A 19,334-nucleotide genomic window follows, 5' to 3' on the forward strand; every position below is an offset into this window, starting at 1 on the left:
GGCATGAAGGACAATTGCATCCGGTCTTATTCTGGAGCAAGAAAACCTCGGAGTCTGAAGCACGACAGCACAGCTATATACAAGAAGCCAAAGCTATTTTTCTCGCATGCAAAAAATTCCGTCAGTACATACTCGGTACCAACTTCAAGCTTGTAACTGATTGCGCCGCTTTTAAGCAAACGTTAAGCAAGAAGGACGTTCCGCGCGAGGTACCCCAATGGGTACTGTACCTGCAGGACTACAGTTTTGAGGTCGAACACAGACCAGGAGAGCGGCTGAAGCACGTGGATTGCCTGAGTCGATACCCAATTGATGTCATGATAGTATCCTCGGAACTCACAGCAAGAATCAAGAAAGCCTAGCAGGAGGATACGATGATCAAAGCAGTCTCCGAAATCCTGAAAATTAAACCATATGACAACTTTAAATTAAAGGCTGGTCTGGTGTACAAGGTTGTGCAGGGAACGGATCTGTTAGCAATACCGAAATCGCTGGAGAGAGATAATAACAGAGGCACACAACGCAGGCCACTTTGCCGTACAAGAACAATGCATGCCATACAGCAGAGTTATTGGATCCCACATCTAGAAGGGAAGGTACTGAAGATCATAGGAAACTGTATGAAATGTATAATCTACAACAAAAAGCTCGGCAAAAAAGAAGGATTTTTTCATCAAATCGACAAAGGATCAGAGCCGCTTCATACTATACACGTAGACCATCTGGGACCAATGGATGCTACTTCAAAGCATTACAAGAACATCTACGCGATGGTTGACAGCTTTAGCAAGTTCGTATGGATGTATCCCACAAAAACAACAGGTGCAGACGAAGTCCTCAAGAAGTTACAGGAATGGTCGGACATCTTTGGTAATCCGGCTCGTATAGTAAGCGATCGCGGAGCAGCATTTACGTCGTCTAGCTTTGAGGAATTTGTGAAGGAAGAAAACATCAAACACGTTTGGGGCACCACAGGAGTTCCAAGAGGCAATGGACAAATAGAACGTGTAAACCGATCCATCCTGAGCATTATTTCAAAGTTGTCGTCAGAGGAACCTGGAAGGTGGTATAAGTTTGTACCTCGAGTTCAGATGGCTATCAATGGCACAGTTCATGAATCTACAAAGCGTTCTCCATTTGAGCTGCTGATCGGGATAAAAATGCGTTGTAGACCAGACAGCGATATACTTCAGCTAATAGAAAAGGAGATGGTTGATAACTTTGATGACGAAAGAGAGAAGATGCGACAAGAAGCAAAAGATAATATTCAGCAGGCCCAGAAAAAATATAAGGAACAATTTGATAAAAAACGAAAATGCGAGTACGGATAGAAAGTTGGAGATCTCGTCGCCATCCGTAGAACTCAATTCGTAGCTGGGAGAAAGATGGCTAGCGAATTCTAAGGTCCATACGAAATAACAGAAGTGAAACGAGGTGAACGCTATAATGTACGAAAAGCAGCAGACGCCGAGGGACCCACGAGCAATGACAACATGAAACTATGGAGCTTTGCTTCAAATAATGTAGCGTGTAACGGTTGCATGAAATCGGGAATCTGCAGTTGCGGGGCACGCTATTAGGGTCCGGCACTCGCTCGTCGGCTTTGGGGGTGGAGGTCTTGCGCCTACAGATTCGCGTACTGACTACACATTATTATCACTAAGATCAGAAATAAGCGTACTAGCGACAAGAGAGAATAGTAAACTGAAACCGGAAGAGAACGATAAATAAATTCAGGAATAAGTATTATAGTGACAGAAAAGTTTTGGAGAAAGTTAGCTATGCGAATCCACGGATGGTATTGTGGTCGCGTATGGCCCTCCCAACCTATGATCACCACCTTAAAGCATGGCTTCGGTGACCCCTTCGATACCCTACGATCGAGAAATCATCGGCTTAGTTCAGTTCAATGTTATTTATAGATCCATGGTTTTATTTCTGTTCGAAAAGGTAATTAATTTTCCGTAGATAGAAATACAAGTCATATTTAATATTTATAAAAAGAACATAGGGTATTTGAAAAAATAAGGCATAGGAAGATTATATTTATGATATAACAATGTATTTTACTAAATATAAATTTTAGCTTAAAGAAATAGTTTTCCGATAGTTCTAGGTATTCTGTATTATTTTTTTTTTAGTAAAGAAATACTTCTTCAAGGGACTTTCTAAATTTATCAATTCATGTATTCAGGCAATTAGAGACTTTAAGATTTAATAATAGGCGATCGTAATTTATATTCAACTTCTTTTGAAAATCGCAAATTAATTCATAGAGAATGCAATTAACTCAAGGTATTTTAATTAATTAATTGTTTTTAGATCGGGGTTTATGTTTAAACAAGTTTCGTTCACTTTACGGATCGGCGAGAAATGTGAATAAAAATATATATATATGTGATTAGTTAGTGTGACTCACGGCATTTCCTCCAACGTTGAAGATCGATCTCCAGACGGGATGGGTTGGCTGTAATCTAAAGGGTAGCGATTTTTCTCGCCATGTAGAATTTAAAGGGCAAATAAACATTTCTCTCATTTCTCTTAGACGCGCGAACGGTTTAAACTAAACTTGTAACCCGTACCTAATTCATCGTACTTCCTTGAATACTTTACAATAACAAATTTCTCATTTAAATCTATAAAATAAATCTAGCTCTTCTTCAATTAAATTAATGCTTCTCGGCGTGCATTATCTCTTTTGACCCGATCGACTTGTTAATTTCTTTTACTTTGTTAATATAACTATCGCTTTACATAGCGTTGCCACTTGAGGCTTTACGAAAAATTATTGCTTGCTTTATGGCTTACATATCTTTGATTTCATTGATTTTCTTTCACATTAATTCTTAAATTCGGTTTCTCAAAGCGTGTTGGTTATAAAACAGGGTTAGGACTGATCCATTACGAAAGGCAGTTTTTATCTTCATAAAGGTTAAACACGGTTGGCTGTTCACACACGCGGCGCCTTTACAAAATAAACGGGTATAAGTCCCTAAAGCTGCGGCAGCGATAATCCACTCGGGAACCCCCCAGACGGATACGCGCACCCCTTAAACTCGGCTGGTGTACGGATGCGCGGCATGATGGGCATCGGGCAGGTTATGTAATTGAATTAAATTGCCATCGGGTCCTCTTTATATAAACTGCTCTTCTTGGCCGGCACTACATGACCCGTAGATAGGTAGATAGTAGATAGGGGTACTTCAGGGCACTAATCTCTCCAAATCATTCCTCGCGGGCCAACCTGACGATTGGGCATTTAAATTAACTTCAGAAAGGGCGATATATGGGTCTCAAAAAAAAATCATCCCTGACGATTGTGCCCGCGATTTGATTTTGGCCTTCGTGAGGTAAATCTTCCGGCAAATTGGCCGAATCAGCAAGATGCGCCTTTGGCGGCCACTTGAGGCAGCACTGACTGGGGTTTCCACCCGGAAGTTTAGAAATACCTGTAGTGAAATTTTGTTGCAGGTTGAATACGCCCCAATTTCTAAACAAATGCACTTGCACTTACTATAAGCTTTATTCGCTGGCTAGCTTTTATAGCTGGCAGCCGCACTGAGTGCTAAACACCACTTAGAGTACTGGATGCCACTGAAAAATACTGGATGCCACTCAGAAAATATATATTTCGGGCTTTTAGCCTTTTAATTGAAAAAATTAAATTTTGAGCTGTTCGCACGTCCGTTTCTCTTGCTGGTTAAAACGAGAAGAAGCTGACCGGAATCGGCTGGATACCAGCGAGGCTCTTGGCGGAAATATGTATCATATAACGACCGACAGGTGTCAAAACTAGAACTTTCCAATACAACCCTGGCTCAGCTGTTCAAAACTATCGAAATATCGAATAGCCGTCACAAGTGGCCACACTAGGTCAAGCTTTGGTTTAAGCGGGTCCTATGTAGTAGGCTTTTAGGCTGAACCTAGGTTCGCCAGTCGCTACAGGCGCCGTTACAAAAACCCCCCCGCTAGAATCAGGCTAGGGTATTTGGCTCTAGATACCCTAGACAGATTACCGCCTGGAGTCGCATCACTGGCGAATATCTTTCGCGTGATAATTACCCAAGACTCTATTTCTGCGTACATACTCTTCTCAACGGCAGGTGAGACGAGGAATTGACGCTGTTTAACTGGCTTAGCACTGCCCACATCAATTGTATGTGTAATCAAACTAGTCTGCCCAAGACCTTCCTGAGCGAATGAAGGAAAAGAATTGATAACATTAACTAATCCAAACTTAACCAAATTTAAAACCGATGTTTCTACATCAAACCAAACAATCTTAACTTTTCTGCTAATAAACGAACCGGCAAAAACGGTCGATCCTAGCCGACAGGTTCTAATGTTTTGCCAAAAAGATTTGATTCTTTTAGAACTCCGAGATTTAAATCTTTCCAAGAGAGGGTTAAGACAAAATTTTGGATTTGGAATGTCAGGTAAATTTTTAACTTTACAATGCAGTATAGAGCTGGCATTGCTTTCCGGAACGTCAGGGATAATTTGTGGTGCAACGAACGGTACATCCACATTTAATCGGTCATCGTTGACTGGTTGCGAAAGGCACTCGAAGTTTTCGGTTTGTACGGTAACTTCGAAGCTCCGGACTTGGAGTTTTTTGCACACTTTGCACAATTCGATTTGTAAGTGTTATCTGCTCCACAGCCGTAACAAAAAAGTCTTTTATCCGCTAAACAATCCTGGTAAATGTGGCCATCTTTGCGACAATTCCAGCATTTTAAGGTAAACGCGTCTACTTCTAACTCGTTTTCCGACTCAGAACCTTTCTGAGAATCAGATTCTGGAATCAGTTCTGATATTTCGCGTCTAAATGGGCTACTTTTACTATAACCGTGAGCGCGTTTAACGTCGTCGAGAAAAGCTTCGCGTCGACGACAGGTTTCTCTTAACTCTGAGACTGTTGAAATATCCACATTTAATAACTCATGTCGTATTTCAGGCCTCAGATTATTCTTGAGAACTCGGACTAGTTTTCTCGAGCTCCATGGTATCTCTAGTTGATCGACTAAAATGTTTACGCTATCGTAAAAGCTATCGAAGGTTTCACTAGGCTTCTGCTTCCTGTTGCGGATCAACTCCTCGATATCAATATCATCCCTTTTCTGACGAAATTGTAATCGTAAAGCAGAACATAACCTATCCCAGCGGACTTCAGTTACCGATTTATGGTAACGCCAAAAAAAATTCGTTGGCCTTGCCCTCAAAGACAACGCTGGCATTCCTACAAAGGACTGAGAAATTCCCATTTAACGTTTGATGCGTCAGCGCCTCAACTCTATAAATGAAGTTATCTACTGAAACACCTGATCCCGAAAATTTAATTTTCCATCCGTTTAAAATATGAACGACCTTGTCGGGTCTAGTTAGGAGATCGGAAAAGTCATTTCGTTGAGAACCAGGAGAACCTATGTTAGGCAGGACCCGATGTCTGTTTTGAATTTGCTCGACAACAGCTGGCTCGTTATTTTCCTCGTCTACTGGAGGAGGAGTTGCTGATCTTTCCTCGCCACTTATAGCGGAATTTGGCGGAGTTCTGATCAGTCTCTGTACACTTTCTTCTACTGAATTCTGGATTAAATCGGTAATTTTCTCTGAAAGAAGAGAAAACGGCCTTCGCTCCATGGACACCATTGTGACCGTGTTTATTGCGGTTGCTTGATCAGTAACGCTATTGTTGTTGCTCTGAGCGCTTCCAGATGGACCCGGGGTATTATCGCTAACTCCTTGTTGGCGACCTTTAGATTGAGACCGAGTTTGTAAGCACTTTTCGACCACTGGCCTGCAAGAAACTTTGCATACTGGGCACAAGTCGCTTTTCTTGAAATGCGCATCAATGCACTTCTTATGAAACTCGTGACGGCATATGGTTTCGAAAAGTTCGGAAGATGATTTAATTTCGGACTTGCATGTCGGACAGACTGGCTTGGTGGCTTCCTGAGAGCCTTTTCCTGGGGATCGGTCTAACCTCATTTTTAGGATAGTTTTGAAATAATTAAATTTTAAGAAACACAAAAACCGAAGAGAATTCAAGGTAGTAGATATAAACCTAATATCTTCGTGATATATAAACCCAAAAATTAGTAAATCTGAACTTTTGCTTGATGTTCCCCGTATCGTAGGATAACTAAATTATTATTTTCCTTTTAACTGCTAAACTTTCTTGGAAAAATAATAAGAGACAGATTAATCGGACTTCTCGTTTTCTCAAATAAAACTAAATCCGTGTAGGGAGACGGTTAGATTTTCTAAAGTGTATTGCGGAAAGAGTATAGTTCGAGAACTAATACTGCTGTATTCCTGCTTCACTAATAAAAAAATGTAATCGCTCTTAGGCTAAACGAAATTAAAATTTCTACAGGTCTTTCGTTGATAGTGTACCACTTGAAGTTGTACCTATTTTCCAAAACGCTTGAGCCTATAGAAACCTTTTAATTTGCAAAGTGTGGTTAAGATAATGATGTAGCAAATCAGAAAGGTTCCGAAGATCTACTGTAGTTTGATACTTTCTGCATTTTCCTCAGACTGAGTTTTCTAAACACCACTAACTAAGTAAAGAAAACTCCTAACTCTGATTATTAATTTTGGCCAGAAAGAAACTAATGTTCTTTGTCTGTGTTTTCCAAAAGAATTAAAAACCAAAGAAAGGTAATTTGTAGGAGTGAATAAATTAAAAGTTGAAATTAAAGAAGTATAGAAAGGAACTCGAATTTAATTACCGGTGAGTCTTAATGAGTGATTACTGTACTCACTAAGGCCCCACACGTTGAGCGCCACTTTTCTTAATAATAATAATGAATTATATCTGTAGCGTGTAACGGTTGCATGAAATCGGGAATCTGCAGTTGCGGGGCACGCTATTAGGGTCCGGCACTCGCTCGTCGGCTTTGGGGGTGGAGGTCTTGCGCCTACAGATTCGCGTACTGACTACACATTATTATCACTAAGATCAGAAATAAGCGTGCTAGCGACAAGAGAGAATAGTGAACTGAAACCGGAAGAGAACGATAAATAAATTCAGGAATAAGTATTATAGTGACAGAAAAGTTTTGGAGAAAGTTAGCTATGCGAATCCACGGATGGTATTGTGGTCGCGTATGGCCCTCCCAACCTATGATCACCACCTTAAAGCATGGGTTCGGTGACCCCTTCGATACCCTACGATCGAGAAATCATCGGCTAAGTTCAGTTCAATGTTATTTATAGATCCATGGTTTTATTTCTGTTCGAAAAGGTAATTAATTTTCCGTAGATAGCAATACAAGTCATATTTAATATTTATAAAAAGAACATAGGGTATTTGAAAAAAAAAGGCATAGGAAGATAATATTTATGATATAACAATGTATTTTACTAAATATAAATTTTAGCTTAAAGAAATAGTTTTCCGATAGTTCTAGGTATTCTGTATTATTTTTTTTAGTAAAGAAATACTTCTTCAAGGGACTTTCTAAATTTATCAATTCATGTATTCAGGCAATTAGAGACTTTAAGATTTAATAACAGGCGATCGTAATTTATATTCAACTTCTTTTGAAAATCGCAAATTAATGCAATTAACTCAAGGTATTTTAATTAATTAATTGTTTTTAGATCGGGGTTTAAACACGTTTCGTTCACTTTACGGATCGGCGAGAAATGTGAATAAAAATATATATATATGTGATTAGTTAGTGTGACTCACGGCATTTCCTCAAACGTTGAAGATCGATCTCCAGACGGGATGGGTTGGCTGTAATCTAAAGGGTAGCGATTTTTCTCGCCATGTAGAATTTAAAGGGCAAATAAACATTTCTCTCATTTCTCTTAGACGCGCGAACGATTTAAACTAAACTTGTAACCCGTACCTAATTCATCGTACTTCCTTGAATACTTTACAATAACAAATTTCTCATTTAAATCTATAAAATAAATCTAGCTCTTCTTCAATTAAATTAATGCTTCTCGGCGTGCATTATCTCTTTTGAACCGATCGACTTGTTAATTTCATTTACTTTGTTAATATAACTATCGCTTTACATAGCGTTGCCACTTGAGGCTTTACGAAAAATTATTGCTTGCTTTATGGTTTACATATCTTTGATTTCATTGATTTTCTTTCACATTAATTCTTAAATTCGGTTTCTCAAAGCGTGTTGGTTATAAAACAGGGTTAGGACTGATCCATTTCGAAAGGCAGTTTTTATCTTCATTAAGGTTAAACACGGTTGGCTAGTGCGCCATGCTAGGTTAAGGCCGTTCACACACGCGGCGCCTTTACAAAATAAACGGGTATAAGTCCCTAAAGCTGCGGCAGCGATAGTCCACTCGGGAACCCCCCAGACGGATACGCGCACCCCTTAAACTCGGCTGGTGTACGGATGCGCGGCATGATGGGCGTCGGGGCAGGTTATGTAATTGAATTAAATTGCCATCGGGTCCTCTTTATATAAACTGCTCTTCTTGGCCGGCACTACATGACCCGTAGATAGGTAGATAGTAGATAGGGGTACTTCAGGGCACTAATCTCTCCAAATCATTCCTCGCGGGCCAACCTGACGATTGGGCATTTAAATTAACTTCAGATAGGGCGAAATATGGGTCTCAAAAAAAACTCATCCCTGACGATTGTGCCCGCGATTTGATTTTGGCCTTCGTGAGGTAAATCTTCCGGCAAATTGGCCGAATCAGTAAGATGCGCCTTTGGCGGCCACTTGAGGCAGCACTGACTGGGGTTTCCACCCGGAAGTTTAGAAATACCTGTAGTGAAATTTTGTTGGAGGTTGAATATGCCCCAATTTCTAAACAAATGCACTTGCACTTACTATAAGCTTTATTCGCTGGCTAGCTTTTATAGCTGGCAGCCGCACTGAGTGCTAAACACCACTTAGAGTACTGGATGCCACTGAAAAATACTGGATGCCACTCAGAAAATATATATTTCGGGCTTTTAGCCTTTTAATTGATAAAATTAAATTTTGAGCTGTTCGCACGTCCGTTTCTCTTGCTGGTTAAAACGAGAAGAAGCTGACCGGAATCGGCTGGATACCAGCGAGGCTCTTGGCGGAAATATATATCATATGACGACCGACAGGTGTCAAAACTAGAACTTTCCAAGACAACCCTGGCTCAGCTGTTCAAAACTATCGAAGTATCGAATAGCCGTCACAAGTGGCCACACTAGGTCAAGCTTTGGTTTAAGCGGGTCCTATGTAGTAGGCTTTTAGGCTGAACCTAGGTTCGCCAGTCGCTACAGGCGCCGTTACAATAACGAGGAGGCATGGTCATCAGGGACTGATGACTAATCAGGATGACCGAATGTAACAGAGAGTAGGCAAGCAGTTCTAATAAAGGCACACTGGATAACAGCAGCAGAAGGCGAACAGCAGAGTAACAGCACCAGAAGTCGTACAGCAGAGTAACAGCAGAAGGAGCAGAAGAAGTACAAGTAGCAGCCGAGCAGAAGAGTAAGCAAGAGAGAATTGAAGCAGCCGAACGTGTGTGAAAAGTCAGCAGAAAGCAGCAGCATTTATCCAGCAGTTTAATAAAAGCCAATTGTTCTATTCATTACCTGTGCACCGCGAAATAATATTAATAAACAATATCCAATAATATCTTACATATATATACGAATTTATTCCTATACCTGAACATATTTTTACAAAATATTATCATGAATTATTCTTTTTGCTTATAATACTATTACACTCTATATTATTATTATAAACCTGATTTACTGTATTTTCTTTGATAATATTAAGATCTTTTGAGTTTTGTCATTAAAAATGGAAACTTAAAAGAAACGTGTTGCTGAACTGATCTGATGATTCCACGGTCGTAGGGAAAAAGGGGTCACCAGAGCCATGCTCTAGCGGAAGGTGACCTAGGTAGGGTGGGCGATAAGCGGGCGCAATTACACCAGCGGCCACGCAAATAGTTACATCCCTTTTTCTTTAAACTGTGCTTTACATGCTATTTTTTTTTAAATTGGTTTATCGTTCTTCCGATTTGTATGACTAGCTCCTTTCAAAGTCGCAAGCACGCTCAATTTCTTGTGATGTTAACAATAATGTGTGCATCGTAACTGAATCTGTGAGAGCAAGACCTCCACCCCAAAGCCACGAGCTAGCGCCGGATCTACGGCGTGCCACGCCATCACAGATCCTTTCGAAAATTAGTCATTCAGTCGAACTTTACACGTTACAGTTATAATTAATTATTATTAATATCTAAGGTGGCGCCCAACGATAGGACCTTAGTGAGTTTACTAATTACCTCAAGGATAAACCTATTCGACTCTTGTTTCCTTTTCAATTTCCTTCAATTTCAACTCTCCTCATCTCAAAAGTTTTTTGTAAATTTTTAATTTTTTCGGAAAGTAAAACTGTGTAATTATTAGTATTATTTTTTTACCGAAAATTAAGAATGAACAATGAAACTTTCCTAAATTATGCGATGGCGACATGGTAATTAACAAGCTGCGGAAAACGGGAAAAAAACACGAACTTAGGTCGATTTCTGTCCCGGTTTGAAATACTATTACTAAAAAAAAAACATTTAAGGTAAATAAAATCACAAACTAAACGGAACGGAAAATGCTGGCGTTACTTGAGAGAAGCGTCACATCCAGAAGTAGTTTGTGACAATTATTATTCTTTCACAGGGGCACTATAATGTAATAGGGATCAGGAATACATGTGAGATGTTTTCCGAAAAGTCACTGTCCGATACCAAAATAAAGTAAATTAGCAGCTCCTTCCTTTAGGCCAGCTCATTGCGGCTTTCTATATCTTTTCTCATTTCTAAGGATAATAACAACTAAAATACCCTTAGATTCGTGTGACATCAAGCAACCAGTTCAGCAAACAAATTTAATTTTTTCTCTTATCGCAATATTACGATCGTTCTATTTTTTATCGTTGTCAATTTTACTACTGCGGTTGGTTAACTGTGGTCGGATTATGTGTTGGTTACATTTTTTCGGACAACGTCAATAGTCTCGCTAGAAAATGGGGTAAGACCGATCTCCGGAAAGGGACACTGAGAACAGCTCAAATTCACTCTGTCCTATATGCAAACAGCGTGTCAACATGAATTTCATAAGAGATGTTTAGAGGGTCACTGGAAGAAAAGTATACAGTGTCCGGTGTGTAAAAGTTCCTGTAGGCCCACAATCCCAAAGGCCTCCGATAATGCGGAGCGGCAAACGCGTAGTCAATCACGGAACCGTCCACTCGTCGAGGATATTGAAAGAGAAGTTACGGACAACACAGCTTCTACGTCAGGACTTAATGCAAGTACCAACAGCAGCGGCAACAGCAATACAAGTGTTATTAATGCTAATGCCATCACCTTATTGGCAATGGAACGCAGATTACTAGCGACTCTATCGGAAAGGATGGCGGAATTAATCCAAAGTTCTGTATCTGATATCATAACCAGGGTGAGAGCAACTCAAAGCCCTATGGCTAATAATAGCCAGGGTGAGCGGTCTTCTCAACAGAGATAATAGGGCCAACGCGAGTAGACGAACTGATGATAATGTAGGGGAAGTCAGAATGACTTCGGTTTCAACTGCTTCGCATCAAAGCTATATTCTATATTCTATATATTCAAAGCATATTCTGAATGGATGGAAGATTAAATATTCCGGAGGAGGAGTGCCAGTTGATGATTTTATTTACCGAGTTGAAGCACTGACTAGGGAAACGTTAGGAAATTTGAAGGAAAAGCCAACGAGTTCTATTGGCGTTATCATAAGACACATGGTGAAGTCCGTTGGGATAATTTCTGTTCAGCTCTACGTCTGCTGTTTAGACAAAACAGAGACGATGGGGATATTGGGGAGTTAATCAGGAATACAAAACAAAAGCCGAATGAAACTTTCGATTGCTTTAACGACAACATATCTGATTTAGTCGATCAGCTAGAAGCCGGGGGCGCCAAACAAGCTGGTTAGAGTCCTTAAGAGCAATTTACGTACTGAAATAAGGCATGAGCTCCTGAATCTGGAAATCAAAACAGTTTAAGACTTGAGAGAAATTTGTCGAAGGCTCGCAGTTTTTTTGGCTGAGGCTAAGCGACGCCAGGGGTACATTCGAAACACGCCATTTAAGCGCCACGCTTCCGAGTTTGCTGAAACCCTAGAAAGTCTTCATGAAACGGAATCTGAAAATGAATGGGATATCTCTGCGCTTGCACTGGCATGTTAGAATTGCCGCAAGGAAGGACACAGGTATCAGGACTGCGTGTCCGAAAGAAGAATATTTTGATACGTCTGTTCAGCCGCCAATACCTATAAACCTAGTTGTAGCAAGTGCTAAAAAAACTCAAAACCCGGCACGTCGAGGTCGCTTGTCAAACCAAAACCCTCGAGTGCCGTCCGAAGCCAAGCAACGATGACCGACTAAAAGGGGAGGCAGCTATAGTTGCTGCACTCCCCACCCCAGACGAACAAAGACCGGCTACTAGTTCTTTACTTCATAGTTAAATACCTGACCTCATTAAGTTAGATATCTCAGAATGCAACTTTCAATCAGACTTAAAGAGACGTCAATCCCGAAGTTCCTCCCGTCGGATAAAGGCGTATTGGGAGAACATAAATATATGCCACATTGGGGTTGTTCGAGGGATGTTAGCGGAGGAGATAAAAGCTAGCGGTGATTATAAAAAGATAAAAGGTCATGCTACCACGGCAGATGGAAGATCGCAGCAGATACTGGGCTATTCGAAAGTCGAAATAGAATACGGCGACAAAAAAAATACCGTAAAGCTTTATGTAGTACACTCGCTGAAGCAGGATGTATATCTGGGTATAGATTTTTAGAGGCTGTATGATTTGCTTCCTAAATATTTAAGTATATCTGAATTAGAATCGTCGCAAAGTAACGCTAAGGCGGAGGTAGATCAGGGTAAATTATCTGAGAGCGATCGAACCAAGCTAGCGAATGCAATAAGTTGTTTTCAGTCATTCACGCAAGAAGGGCTCGGTAAGACCAACCTGATATCGCATTCGATTGATGTGGGAACGGCTAAACCAATTTAACAACGCCACTTCCCCATGTCCCCCGTAATCGAAAGGGCCATTTACACCGAAATCGACCGAATGATAGCATTGGGAGTAATATAAGAATCCGAATGTTCATGGTCATCCCTTATCGTAATGGTAACCAAACCTGGCAAAGTAAGGATTTGTTTGGACTGTAGGAAGGTGAACAGTTTCACCGAGAAAGGTGCTTACCCACTTCCTCAAATCAGTGGGATCTTAAGCCGGTTGCCAAGAGCTGAGTATATTTCAAGCCTGGATCTAAAGGACGCTTATTGGCAGGTGCCTCTAGAGGAATCATCCCGCGACAAAACAGCTTTCACGGTCCCAGGCAGACCTCTCTACCGATTTAAGGTCATGCCTTTCGGGCTTTGTAACGCCACAAGCACAATGTCCCGACTAATGGATAAGGTGGTACCAGCCCATCTCCGAAATGTGGTGTTTTTTTATCTTGACGATTTATTAGCACCTCGAAGTACTTAGAGAACTGACCTTGCAAATAAAGCGTGCAGGCTTGACTCTAAATATTGGTAAAAGTCATTTCTGTATGCTGCGCGTTCGATATTTAGGGCACATCATAGGCGACGGTGGAATCCGGACGGATCCCGAAAAGGTGGCAGCAACTAAAAATTTTCGGGTACCCAAAAGTCTACGAAGCTTGAGAAGTTTCATGGGCTTGTGTGGATGGTATCGAAGTTTGTGCCAAATTTTGCTTCACTCGCTACCCCTTTGACCGATTTAATGACCACAAAACGGAAGTTTAGTCTAACTGAAAAAGCTATAAAAGGGATCGAGTTTTGTGTAGCCTCGATTTCTCGAAACCGTTCGCAATACACTGCGGTGCGAGTAAAACGCTGTGCTTGTACAAATATCCGAAGAAGCTAAACAAGGCCCAACGCAACTATACTGTGACCGAGCAAGAATGTTTAGCGGCCATCGTAGCTCTCAAAAGTTTCACGGCATATGTTGAAGGAATGGAATTCGCAATCATAACAGATCACGCCTCATTGAAGTGGTTGATTTCCAATCATGAATTCACGATTTGCACGATGGGCGTTGGCTTCGCAAAGGTATAATTTCAAGATTGAGCATCGCAAAGGCTCACCTAACGTTGTTTCCGATTCGTTGTCTCGCGTCTACGAAGGCGTAATAGCCGCAGTAGATTTACGGGAAGGACTCCTGGTGGACATGGATTCTGAAGACTCTAAGAAAGCAGAATACGTGGATCTAGTGGAAAAGGTAAAAGCAATTCAAGCTAACCTTCCTGATCTCAAAGCAGACAATGGCTACTATATGTGTATCGGAAATCTGAGCACTCTACAGAGAACAAATCCACGATGAGTACGCGTGGAAACTCTGGATACCGAAAGAACCGGTGCCTGAAATCCTTAAGAGAGCACACGATGGTTCTATGTCTTGCCAAGGTGGTATACATAAGACCATTGAAAGAGTGCCAGATGTAAAGGCATACATAAACGCTTGCGAAGTGTGCAAAACGATAAAAGCGCCCAATTATGTACTGTGACCGCCATTAGGAAAAGCACCGGAAATTCAACGGTTTTTCCAAAGATTGTTCGTAGACTTCCTTGAACCATACACTAGATTAAGAAGCGGAAACTTTGGAATTTTTATCGTTCTGGACCATTTTTCCAAATATGTATTCCTTAAACCAGTAAGGAAGATTGATACCAGTGGGGTCATACAATACTTGGAAGGGGAACTGATCATGGCATATGGAGCTCCGGAAACCGTGGTGTCAGACAACGGTTCACAATTCCGACAGCAGTATGGCATCACACATACATTAACGGCGATGCATTCACCGCAAGCTAATGCTTCCGAACGCGTTAATTGCTCCGTGATTGCTGAAATCCGAGCATATTTGCGGCCAGACCAGAAGGACTGGGACGAATACCTAAGCAGAATATGTTGTACATTGAGGTCCTCCGTTCATGCTAGTTTGGAAACTTCTCCATATTACATGGTTTTTGGACAGCATATGATAACATCCGGTTCTATGTATTCACTTTTAAGGAGGGGGGGCTTTGTAGTGGCGACTGAATAGGCCGTTTTAGTTCATCCTAGAAGTATGCTCCTTTTCAATATCTGTAAGCCGAGCTTCGTTGCATATCCGAAATTTTGGGGCAATGTTATCGGGGTAATACCAATTAGAATGGTAATTCATCGAAGGTCAGCCGGCTCTGATCAAGTTAATTTGGTAACATACCACGTGTATCTCAAGCGGGAAATACAGGAAAGCTCCGGAGATAGGGCCATAAACCCGATCGTGAATAAATTTTTCATAAGTCTGTGGACCAATTTTTTTAAAGTATAAGAATCCCAAAACCACCAGGTGAGTAAACCTTGTGCTCGCTCTCCCCACTTAAAAATTTATGGTGGCCATAAAAATTTCGCAGAGCTGCAGAGGATCAGCCGCATCGGAGAAGCATCCGCCAGAGGAGCACCCTGCCCGCAGCCGCATCGGAAAAGCATCCGCCAAAGGAGCACCCTGGCCGCAGAGCGCACGCCGGAGGAGTAGCCGCTTTGACCGCATCGGTGAAGCATCCGCCAGAGGAGCACCCTGGCCGCAGAGCGCACGCTGGAGGAGTAGCCGCTTTGACCGCATCGGTGAAGCATACGCCAGAGGAGCACCCAGCACCCAGAAGAAGCCTTGCCGAAGGAGCAGCCGCAGTGGAAAACCATCCGCCAGAGGAACTCCCTGCCGAAGAGCGCACACCGGAGTAGCCCCGCCGTAGAAGAAGCCCTGCCGGAGGAGCAGCCACATCGGAGAAGCACCCGCCGGAGAAGTGCCTAGGAGAGGATACATTTCCCGGATTTCGTCGTCATTGCTGGAGCTGCGACCAGGCCACTTGGGCTTAACCCATTGGTGCCACGGACGTTCGACTAGCCCTAGATAACTAGGGAAGCGGAGGAGCGACCGCCGACAGTTAACAAATTGTGCATGCCAGGAAAATTCGAAGTCTTACATTTTTTTGAGAGAAAGAGAAATTCGCGATGTAGAATGCCGGGATAATAATCAGAAAAGTTTTCTTCCAAACGTTTGTACTTGCCAAGAAAAGTGAAAGTATTTGAACCCATAGGGCGGTATGAATCGCCTAAGATCGATCTTTCGCCGATGGAAATCTGAGTGAGTTGTCTTTGTTTTAATTTACATTCGCATTCGAGTGGTATCCGAAGCTATGGTTGAATCTTTTGTTTATTCTTTGGCAATATTTAATAGACACCAATTACAAAAACAAGGATGAACGCTTTAGTCGAGTACCTCGACTATCAGATATCCGTTACTCAGCTAAATAGAGATATGCAAGCAGCAAAGCGAGATTAAAATGCGCCACCTACCGGCGGTATACAGATTTAAGCGTTATTGGCGTTAGAGTGGGCGTGGCAAATTTTTTTTGGATCAATCGATAGGTATTGACGAGACAAATACATTTCAGTTAAAATTTTTTATCTAGCATGAAAATTGTGGGCGTCACAGGTTTTCGCGGCTTGTGGGCGTTAAAGTGGGCGTGGCACTCTGCTGAAACAAACTTGCGCTGCGTAAGAAGCTCAGGAATCTGAACGCCAAATCTCAATAGCTTCCCATAGTTTCCGAGATCTCAGCGTTCATCCGGACAGACAGACAGACGGACAGACGGACATGGCTAGATCGACTCGGCTAGTGATCCTGATGAAGAATATATATACTTTGTGGGGTCGGAATCGCTTCCTTCTGCCTGTTACATACTTTCCGACGAATCTAGTATACCCTTTAACTCTACGAGTAACGGGTATAATAACAAGGATGAACGCTATAGTCGAGTACCTTGACTATCAGATACCCGTAACTCAGCTAAAGGGACCAAAGGGAAATGGAGATATGCAAGCAGCAAAGCGAGATTAAAATGCGCCACCTACCGGGGGTAGACAGACTTAAGCGTTATGGGCGTTAGAGTAGGCCGGCAAATTTTTGTTGACTCAATCGATAGGTTTTGATAAGAACTATACATTTCAGTTAACATTTTTATTCTAGAATCAAAACTGTAGAAGCCACAGTTTTTGGCGGCTGGTGGGCGTTAGAGTGGGCGTGGCACTCTGCTGAAAAAAACTTGCGCTGCGTAAGAAGCTCAGGAATCTGCACGCCAAATCTTAATAGCCTAGCTTTTATAGTTTCCGAGATCTCAGCGTTCATCCGGACAGACGGACATGGCTAGATCGACTCGGCTAGTGATCCTGATCGAGAATATATATACTTTTTGGGGTCGGAAACGCTTCCTTCTGCCTGTTACATACTTTCCGACGAATCTAGTATACCCTTTTACTCTATGAATAACGGCAGAAGAGAAAAACAATAATAATTATAATATATTTTACTAGAAATTTCAATATAAAACAAGGAAGAACTCTATAGTTGAGTACCTCGACTATAAGATATCCGTTACTCAGATAACAAACCTTAAAATAAATATGCCTACATGTATGTTTTTCTTCGCTCGAATTTACTCCCGATTACTATGTTAAAATCGGTAACCAGGGAACACCACGAGGAGGCCGTTGCTTTGTAACGGGGTCTTTCAAACCAAAATTTAATTTTGGGGACCTTCGAGTCGACTTGAGTTGTCTAACTTTATACAAATTTGAAAACTCCAAGTTCCCCAAAAATTTTGTTTATCCGTACCATACGGAAGGCATAATTATTAATGGTACCAAATAAATTAAAATATATAATACTTATTTTATGTTACTACAACTACTTATACTTCTTTTTTGTTTTTGATTTTTTCAATAATTTGCTATATTAATACCTATTTAGTTTTTATAAAATAAAGTTAAACGTAATAATTATTTTTTATTTGGTTTTTTGTTTTTTTTTAGGAATATTTATTTTACCTTAATATTAGTTAATATTTGTGTTTTTTTTGTAAGACATACAGACAGACAGCCAGCCAGCCAGACCGACAGACAGACAGACAGACAGACAGACAGACAGACATTCAGACAGGCAGACATTCAGACAGGCAGACATTCAGACGTTCAGACATTCAGACATTCAGACATTCAGACATTCAGACATTCAGACATTCAGACATTCAGACATTCAGACATTCAGTCATTCAGACAGACTTTCAGACATTCAGACATTCAGACATTCAGACATTCAGACATTCAGACATTCAGACATTCAGACATTCAGACATTCAGACATTCAGACATTCAGACATTCAGACATTCAGACATTAAGACATTAAGACTGTTGAACTAATAAGCTTTTTTATTAGTTGTTGCTAAATTAAAATACGAATTTCAGGTTGCTTTAGGCTTGTTAACAATTTATTAGCGAGAGAGAGTACAGCAGGCGAGACGAGAATGCGTTTTATGTCGAGATCAGAATTCGTACTGATTTTACAAACGGACAGCCAGCCGAAAGCTGGGCCGAAAAATGCAAGTACACAAAAGACGAGAGAGCTAGATAAAGAGAGCTACCTTTCGCGATGCCATTAATATAAGAGATCGAATTAAGAAGTTAGTTGGCTGCTGCGGCTGCGTGACCCGACATACTCCCCCCGTTGGAAGCCTGGGCTTCAACATTATCCTTAAGGGGTAGCAGACACAGCTTGTTTACTGCTCTCTTTGTCACTTATGATGCTGTCTTCAGAACGGCAACTCGAGCAACCCCATCTCCACCGAAGAGAAGGTCGATCACTCTGGCGAAGGGCCACTTCATGGGAGGCAAGTTTTCGTCCTTAACCAGAACTAGGTCATCGACAACCAGGCCAGGTTTTGGGGTGCGCCACTTAGAGCGCTGTTGTAGCAATGTTAGGTATTCTTCCTTCCATCGGGACCAAAAGATCTGCTGCAAGTAAGCCACGCGTTGCCATCCATCCAAGCGATTGAAGTTAAGACTGGTCACATCCGGCTCGACGAAAGAAGAAGGCGGACCACCATTCAAAAAATGTGCTGGGGTTAATACATCCAGATCAGCTGGGTTTTCTGAAATCGAGACTAATGGTCGAGAATTAACAACCGCCGAAATGTGACACACCAGGGTCCGCAACTCCTCAAAGGCTAAAACAGCAGTGCCAACAGCGCGGTAGAAATGATGCTTGGCGATCTTCACAGCCGCTTCCCAAAGACCGCCAAAGTGTGGCGACCTAGGAGGAATGAAACACCAATCAATAGCCTCAGCTAGGCAAAAGTCCAATGTAGCTCTCTGATGATCACTGCTAAAGGAAAAGACGCCTTAGCTCGAGCAGCTCATTGCGAGCTCCAACAAAGTTGGTTGCATTATCAGACC

The sequence above is a fragment of the Drosophila suzukii genome (assembly GCF_043229965.1).
Source record: "Drosophila suzukii chromosome 2 unlocalized genomic scaffold, CBGP_Dsuzu_IsoJpt1.0 scf_2c, whole genome shotgun sequence".
NCBI classification, from domain to species: Eukaryota; Metazoa; Arthropoda; class Insecta; order Diptera; family Drosophilidae; genus Drosophila; species Drosophila suzukii.